General features: G+C 44.6%; 3 non-coding genes across 3 annotated transcripts; 1 reads left to right on the plus strand and 2 right to left on the minus strand.

The window, feature by feature from the left end:
- Positions 1-280: 280 nt before the first annotated feature.
- On the minus strand, positions 281-354 carry trnat-agu (transfer RNA threonine (anticodon AGU)). Its single transcript has one exon. It is a non-coding gene; the product is annotated as a tRNA-Thr (tRNA).
- Positions 355-729: 375 nt separating this feature from the next.
- On the plus strand, positions 730-803 carry trnan-guu (transfer RNA asparagine (anticodon GUU)). The gene has a single exon. It is a non-coding gene; the product is annotated as a tRNA-Asn (tRNA).
- A 6427-nt stretch (positions 804-7230) lies between these two features.
- trnan-guu (transfer RNA asparagine (anticodon GUU)) lies at positions 7231-7304 on the minus strand. The gene has a single exon. It is a non-coding gene; the product is annotated as a tRNA-Asn (tRNA).
- Positions 7305-9057: the final 1753 nt, after the last annotated feature.

Below are 9057 nucleotides of genomic sequence, written 5' to 3' on the forward strand. Positions count from 1 at the left end.
ATAAGCCTCGAGAAATGTCTACATTCGTTGTTTCGTCCGAACTACAGCATATGCATTTCCCAAAAAAGGCCACTTACCACCCCATCCAAAACTCCTGACCGAGGCAAAATGTAAGGCTTAAAACACTCTTTATTCAAATTAGCTCCAAGATAATATCAGACAAACAGCCGTGTTATATCAGCCGATTTAAACACCCTCGTCATTGAGGACACGATGGCGAGGATAATAAGAAATATAATTCAACAACCTAGCTAGTAAAATCAAGAACACGCGACACAAAAGGCACCGCTGGGATTCGAACCCAGGATCTCCTGTTTACTAGACAGGCGCTTTAACCAACTAAGCCACGGCGCCGCCGTATGGCACCAGCGCTGAACTCTGTGCCCATACAGCAGCGAGAGACGTGATTCACTCTGGCATTGAGACAGAGAGAGCCGACAGATCGGTGAAAGACTCTGATTGTACAGTTATGCTTTTGAGAGAGACAGCCTCTATCAAACCAGCTAAATTCTAACTTGTAGTTTTCGGTATCGATTTTATTGTTCTCTTCGGTGTGGAGCCAGAGGTCAAACATTTGAATGCTTGTTTTAAAATTTCTTAACTTTCTTACAGTGATAACATCCCCGTATGTGTAAAGATCGAAATGGAAATCTAATTAAATTAAATCTGTAAATTGAAATCTAATTTAAACACCTTAAAAGGGTAATTTCTATCATTCCGGGCACGGCGGTCTCTGTGGCGCAATCGGTTAGCGCGTTCGGCTGTTAACCGAAAGGTTGGTGGTTCGAGCCCACCCAGGGACGCGAAATTTTTTTAATTTTTTTTTCGATAAATCGTAATAATTACATATGTTAACTGCTTAAAAATCGGGGCTGGAAGTGAGCAATTTCTTCACCAGGTTTGTGACGCAGGCCAAATTGTACAAGATGAGAGGGTAATGTAGCCAGATCAGTGAGGCTAGCTCTTAACTGCAAAAGCCAAACTTCAGTTATTAATAGAGAATAGGAAAGGTCGATTTTAAATGAAAAAGGTTTAGGGCAGACTTTATAATTCCTAAATTTGCCTTTTAAAAAATGAACTTAAAACAATGGCTCAAAATCGCAAAGCTGGGGTTTGACAGAAGATGAGAGGAGACGGAGACGGAGCCGGGGGCAGTGTCACAGATGGACCAGGAGGGGGCAGCAGATCTCAGAGGCAGGGGTGTGAACCAGAGTGAATGAGCTGTGGATTTGTGTCAGGGAGTGTGTCAGTCAGTAGTTCTGCCAGTCAGCGTGTCAGTGAGTGTGTCAGTCAGTAGTTCTGTCAGTCAGTGTGTCTGGGAGTGTGTCAGTCAGTAGATCTGCCAGTCAGTGTGTCGGGGAGTGTGTCAGTCAGTGTCATTCAGTGTGCTACTCTAGTTCAGTCAGTCTGTGTCATTCAGTGTGTACCAGTGTATACCATTATATGCAATCATGTCATTCTCTGCCTGTCCAGCAAACAAAAGGCATTCCAGTTGCACCAAGGTCTGAGGGTGATTCTCTAGACCGATGTCAGGCACCCTGCCTGTCTCGCACCTGTGAGCCTGATTGGTCCCAAGACTGCAGAGTGAGTTCAGTGGAAGTCCGGGACCTAAGTTTCAAAAACTGTTGAAATGTGAGCAGTGAAAAAGAATCTTAAATTCAGCCGGAATGATGGGGAAATCATGCTCAAGCAGCCTCTGTTGGAGTCCTGGAAAGGCCTAGCAGGGCTGGAGATTTTAGAGTGGGCAGTGTGGGCCATCACCGCCCCGACCTCCCCAAGGTCAGCTCTGGGCAAGGTGTCTGTGTGCTGATAAGCCCATCAAACTCCACTGCTTCTGCACATGTAATAGATTCCGCACACCACTCCACCGGCTATTTTTAGACCTACGCCCCCCCCCCTCCCACTGCCCTCCCCAGTCGGTCTAAAATTAAACCAGACGTCTTTGTGAGGAAGAGTGAAAAAAAGGCTTAGACGTTTCAGAACAAAGCAAGGCCACATGATATGGTTTAAAATGTACACGTGAACCCCCTGTCATAAAATGAAACTGAGACCAGGTTGTTTCAGATGTGTCTTAGATTCAAGCCCTTGACCCTCGCTGGCGCACAGTTCATTGTTGAAAACCAAGAAAACCAGTGTCCTTTATACATTGCACCAGCCAGAATGTCATGATTGTAGTCCCTCCTCCTTAAGGGCTCTTTCACTTCGGACCTGATTTTGTGCACCTGCCCCTTGTTCCAGCCTCCTTCCTGTCCCCCTTAAAAGCCAGACACCCTCTCAGTTCGGGGCTCTGCACTGATTCCCATATCGTGCGAGCCCGGGACCTGTAATCGCCTGGCTCCGTTATGTTTTTAACTTTCTGTTCCTGTTCCCCCCACCGGTCCAGACCCGGTTCCCGATTTTAATCTCCTGGATGGATCGCCTGGCCATGGATTTATGCTTGTTTTTGGATTCCCTGTTTGGATGACCTCCTGGACACCTGCGCAGTTTGGACACGCCCCCCCCCCCCCGTATTCATTCCCGATTCCTGCCTGACTTTTCCCTAGTGTTTCCTCACTCCACCCTGGATTGTGTCGTCCGCATAGGGTCTGGAAAGAACTGTTTCGTTACACAGAACTGTCTGTTGCTTCAGCAGTGCAAAGTATGACAAATTTACTCTGTAATCTTTACCCTGGAATAAAAAAACCTGTTCCATAACTGTGACAGACAAGCTCTTCCATCTTGTTAGCACTTGTGCGCTGGCTGGAGTAACAGTATCAGGGTCATGCAGGGTCAGTGTACCCCAATGTGTGGAGTATTGCAGTAGCTCACTCTCTAACACTGCAGCACCTCTCTATGTACCTCTCTATGTAGCGAAGGGCAGGTTGGTCAAAGGGGAAGTGAGAGAACATCATCACTTCCTTCGCAGGTTGGTCTTACAGACAGAGAGAGGGCGATCATAGAGGGACACACACAAACGACACTCAGACTATAATTGTCAGGCTGTTGCAGATGGGCTTTAACCTGTCTTTTTCCTTTTATTTGATATACATGGCATTTTCTTTCAGTGTACATTTATGTGTGGTACAGTGGCATAGAGGCTCAAAGTGTAGATACCGTAAGTCAACCAAAAACACCTGTGCACAGGCGAATGAATTCTATTATTGTACCCATGCCCAGATGCATGCAGATAGCATGTGAAGTCTGCATCCTATCAGTATACCTGTGTACAGATGAGTTTTCTCTCTGGTCAGTCCAGTGTTACTGCACTGTTAAAGTGTCTATAAAAGCTACTGTGCACTGGCAAGCCCATTGTTCTAGATGCTGGCATGATCCTCATAGATCCAGATGCCGCTAACATGCTCCTTTAAGTCATACATCACTGGGGAGTGTGAAGGTGTCCTGGTGTGTGCCAGCAGACACCCTGCTGCCATAACGCCAATCACCACGACTCGCAGCTTCCACACATTGGGTGGGGGGGGGGAGGTATGAGCGTGTGAGAGTTTTCACTGAGAAAAAGATTACTGTGTGTTAGCACAGCAAACCCATATTGTAAATCCTGAAATGACAGGCTAAGTTCAATTGCTCTTCCATTACAAATGCAATCACCTCTGCCAGGGTCATCCGAATCCTCATCCAGAAATCACCAACCTGGAAGGAAATCGACCACTCACAACAGGCTCCTGTCTCCTGCTCACTTCAGCATGCTAGGTTCTCTGTGCACCACACTATGCAACAGGCAGCAGGATGAACTCACAGAACTCATGCAGCCACACACATAATGAATTAGCAATGAAAACCGGGCACATGGAAAGAAATGCCACTGTGTTTCTCTAATACATCTGAGCTGCCAGGAAAAAGCTGCCCTCCTTCAGTAATTCAATCAGCACAGAGCTCTCCTGACCAGGGCGACACAGATCTATTACTGACCTTTCATGACTTTCTCTACCTGTCTCCATCTCTCGCTCTCCAAGAGGGAGCCCAGCTACCTTGCAGCATAGAGGTCTTCTGGAGAGAAAATCAAACGCAGGGACAGAAGAGGAGAGAAAAGCAGAGAGACGTGGAGAGGGACAAGGGGACGGTGTCAGAGGGAGGAGGAGATCCAAAGAATGGAAGAGTAAGGTATTGCTTTGGTGACACTTTGATGCATCACCCATTCTAATAAAGCTCTTTGAATTTGAAAGAGTCAAGAGAGGTGGCAAGCCCAGAGAAAGGGTCACCCTCACGTTCCCCTGGCAGGAGAGGACGCAGGACCCCTCAGAGTGGATGTGGACAAAACTTATTCTGCATGTCTGTCATTGGGTGGAGTGGTGGCTCTGTGGCTAAGGATCTGCACCTGTAGCTGGAAGGTTGCTGGTTCAAATCCCCTAGCTGGTAGAGGAATCCTATGCTGTTGGGCCCCTGAGCAAGGCTTTTAACCCCAACTGCTCCAGGGGCGCTATACAATGGCTGACCCTGTGCTCTGACCCCAGGCTCTCTCTCTCTGTCTGTGTGTCTTATGGAGAGCAAGCTGGGGTATGTGAAAAGACAAATTCCTAATGCAAGTAATTGTATAGGGTTAATAAAGTGATGTTGTTATTATTATTATTCTGTCTAAAGCGCTCCAGTCAGTCCAACACAGAATGTGAATTTGGCCTCAGTACAGCTGCTGATCATTTAGCCAGGGCCTAAATGCTCCAGTCAGTCCAACACAGAATGTGAATTTGGCCTCAGTACAGCTGCTGATTATTTAGCCAGGGCCAGGACCAGTACTTCTGAGAGACACCCTAGGCTTCACTGTGCAGTACCACATGGGTACAGACCAGCACTGTGCCGTATGGCTAGATCAGCGTTCTCAGACTCCACTGCCAGTGTGGCACATTACCTTAAAAGTCGCTTAACATGCAACACGAGATCTCAACTACTTTCTCAAATGATTACTCTGACAAACACGTCTACCTTTCGTTCATCTCCCCTGAGATGACTGCTTAAAACGTGCAAATAATATTAGATAACAATAAATTTGAAGATCTGTGGACCAGCAGCAAATCAGTACATTTACCCAGTTGATCAAACAATGAGGCTAGCTCAGTAAAGGAAATCAGGTTGGTTATGCAAGTGATCATGATAAACGATTCTTCTGTCTCTCTGGAATTCTAATAGGTATTATGTGAGATACTCCAGTGATAGGCTTCAGCAGAGAAAAACATACTCTTGCAGTCTAAAATAAGAAATGTTTATTCTCACACTTTCTTTTTGCTATTTCAGCGAATCTGGCAAAGTCCTGAATGCCCACAAGTTAAATCCATTTCAAGCTCTGTAAGATGAAAAATGTGAAACACAGAAAAGGTACATCTTCCCTAACTAGGTTCATGGAGTTCTTTGAAAAACATAATTTACATATTCTACATAAAAAAAGCATACTGCTGCTCTGGAATAAGTCCAGAATGAAGCAACCAAATACACATTAGTGCTTAAGGCAATGTCCTACATTGGTAGGCTGATGAAACCAAACTTTTTTAGGCCTTACAGGGATTCCAGGGGGACCTGATACAAGTACGCAACACTGGCAAAAGTGCTGACAAAATCAACCCAGCAGACTTGTTCCGAATGAACAGTGAAACACAAACCCAAGGTCACAAGTGGAAACTGCATGGAAGCACATTTAAAACTGAGAACGGGAGGCATTTCTTTAACCTCAAGGTTGTGTGAACAACGGACTACAGGCCCAGTGGTCTTGCTGAAGCTGATACCCCAGGCTTCCTTCAAGAACAAGGTCCTTGGACAAGTTACTGACTACCCAATGGTCTAGAGAAAGCAAAGTGATTCCTCTCATGGTGTAACTGTCCTCGTTTTCAATATTTCAAAGCACAGAAACATGTTGGTCAATCTTATTGACTGTATAGGACTGCCTGTGCTCACGCCTAAGTTACCAGGCCTGAAAACTCTAACGTACTTTTTTTTTCTGGTTTGTATGCAAGAGTCTGGACCTGAGAAATGCTGAAAAGAATCACGCTGCTGTGTTGGTAGTTCCACCTCCCAGTAATGTCAGTAAAAAGGCTCCCGTGTCGAATCAAACAGACCATTGACCCATTGGGAACACAGACCCAACATTGTCTATCCACAGATGTCTGCCAAATCAACCAGTGTTACGTCCTTATCTTGAGCTACTGAGAGTGAAATTACGTACAGACGTCCGTGCCTGGTTTAAGTGATGGTGAAAAACATCACTAAATAAGAAAAACTGGATGTGTTTGTGGTAAGGCGTTATATTCTAAGCGAGTAGGTAATGTCTCAAGTCCCTTGCTCACTAGATTTCATAACTTTATTTAAAGCTCGCAAACTGCAGCTCTTTGCCGAATTTGTAAACTCGACACCCACAATCATATGTCGCCCAAAACCTTCTCTACGATCTCATGACAACAACCGTCAACCGGAGATACACGCCTCTCCTCCTGTAGGCGTCCTCACGCCAGCCTCCCTCCGGTTTAGTCGAGCGGAGTTCCTGTCCGCCCACTAGCGCCATCTTGAGTGTTTTTTTACCCGCGGATAGTAATTCAGTGCGTCGTCTATTTTAATGTGTCATTCTTCAAGACATTTTTGCAATTTCCCCTTTTTGCCTGATGTGTAACATTCTTTAGGTCTTTTATATGGGGGGAGGGAATGAGAGGGTAGGAGACGGTCTTTTCTGTGTTTGGCAGTTCGAAGTGGGTGGCAAGAGTACACCATTAGTGTTGGAAATGTGATATCATGTTTTATGTATTTTGTTTCTGTTCTTTGTCTACTGAAGGTCTACCCTGTGCTCTGCTTCTGTATCTCATTATTGAAATACATGTCTGCAAAAAGTGACTTTTTTACATCGGAGTGGAAAATTTGAAATATATCACGACTAATTATCATACATCGATTACAAACGTTGCTTTTAAAAAGCTCGTTCCGTTAACTATACATCTGGCGCCTTTCATCCCCTCTACACTGCAGGTACCGAATGTTACCTTCTATGCATTCATTTCGGCTAGCACATAAATATGTAGGAAAAAATAACGAACGTTTTGCCTTCTGTGGGTTTCTTCAAGGACAGTAATAACGTTATGAAATGACGAATATTAATCACCTATGTGGAATATTTGGAAAAGTATTAATTATAGTACTCGTTAATTTCTATTAATCTTCATTAAGTTCAGTGCTGCGTGCGTCTGTGACACTTATTTTTAAATTGGGGGATTCTTTTTCTTCCAATATGGAAAAGAAACAAAGGAGCAAACAGGAATGCATCGTCCCTGGGTGGGCTCGAACCACCAACCTTTCGGTTAACAGCCGAACGCGCTAACCGATTGCGCCACAGAGACGTTGACGTATCCGCTTGAGATCCAGAATAAGAAGAAAAGAAAAGAAACTCGGTTATTATTGTCACATTATCACCTTCGAAATGGAAATCTATCAATGAACCTTGCGTTTGTTTTCAGTCCACTTCTCCTGGTCTGGTACTTGATCCCATACTGTACCTTCCTAAATGAGTACACTGTGCCTTGTATGAGCCTTAAGACTGACGCCAGTAAATAACTCGATTGCCCGACTTGGGATCTGAACCGGGGATTCGCTGCCACAGCGCTTGAGAAGAATTCATCTAAAGGCAAGTGACTTCACACGTCCATAGTATAGGGAGCAGATCTGTCTATTCCCCAGGCTTCAGTATGACAGAATAGGATCAAGACGGAACAAATCCCGAAACTGAAAGTAATTCATATAACTAATTTGTAATAAAACTAAAGGAGTTTTAATCTTAAACTAAAATAAAAAAACAGCACACCCTGATAGATTCGGTATTGATGTACAGGACTGGAACAATCCTGCTCTCGTAATTTAAATCAATCGTTTGACTCTTTGATGGATCAATGACCGTGCAGGTAATGTTCTTACTCTGTCTCCACGTCATCTCCAATCACAGCCCCACCTGCTTGTCCCCCTCTTTCTAAATCTCTGCATTCCCTTAGTGCCCTCTGCGTCACTCCCACCTTTCCCTCCCTCTTCGGTTCCAATGCAACTTCAGTTCAAATGCAAACTAGAGACCTAGCGAATTCAGAGCAAGTAAAAATCAGCAATGACATCAAAAATCTCAATGGCTACCACACCTCTCCCACCCTGCTATCAGCTATATCTGTCTCTGTGTATGATCTATCTGTAGCAGTAACCAGGCAGACTTTAGAGCTGAACACTGAATTGTATTAGCAAGGTTCTTATCCTAATCAACCAAGCATCGTCTGCTTTTCCTTTGCGGACATGTAACAGCTTCTGCTTTCTTTCTGAACTCCCCTTGGTCATGCTGCTGGAGTTTATCACTAGCAGTGTTAACTACGCCCGCACGGTCTTATTGACAACAACTTTGCAGCTTCTGTATTGCGCAATCCACCGTCTCCTGACCACATGGACACTACAAAAGAGAAATGCATTTGGGTTTCTGAAATGGACCACGGCTGTGTACGGGATGTTAATACTGTGTTATTTGCACAATACATAAAACCTGAGTTTTATCCTAGTGAGAATCCTGTTGTAGAGAGCGGACGTAAATTGCTTCACATAAGAAACTGACGAGGAACTACTGTATAACTGCACTGCCTTTCTCCACGGCGTCCTGACTGACATTTTCTCACAACATTTTATCAAGGAGTGTGACAGGGTGCCTGTACTATCTTCACTTTCAGCCTTCGCTTTGGCTAGCTTTGTGACTTGGAGAAAGCATTACACCTGTGAGGGTTTTTTCAGGTTACTGTTCTAAAAAGGGCACTTGCTTGTTTTAGTTAGTATTCTGGACAGCATCTTCGGTTAAAGCTTAAAAAGGTTCGCCCTTAAAGCCCAGTAATGTGCAGCAGAGGATAGGCCCAGTAAAGTACGGTAAAGTACCACGAGAGCATAGTAAAAACGCAGTAAAGTGTGGAGAATCATGTTGAAAAACGGGCAAAGCAGAGTAAAGTTTGTACTGTAGATGACATTACTGAGCCAAAGCCAATTCACAAGCTATTCCTATGAAGGAAACGCAGGAATAACCAATTAACGTGAATAATGACTTTCAAGTGATGATCTGAGCAGGTCAGGTAGATGCCT

The sequence above is a fragment of the Lepisosteus oculatus genome, chromosome 3, assembly GCF_040954835.1.
Source record: "Lepisosteus oculatus isolate fLepOcu1 chromosome 3, fLepOcu1.hap2, whole genome shotgun sequence".
Lineage (NCBI taxonomy): Eukaryota > Metazoa > Chordata > Actinopteri > Semionotiformes > Lepisosteidae > Lepisosteus > Lepisosteus oculatus.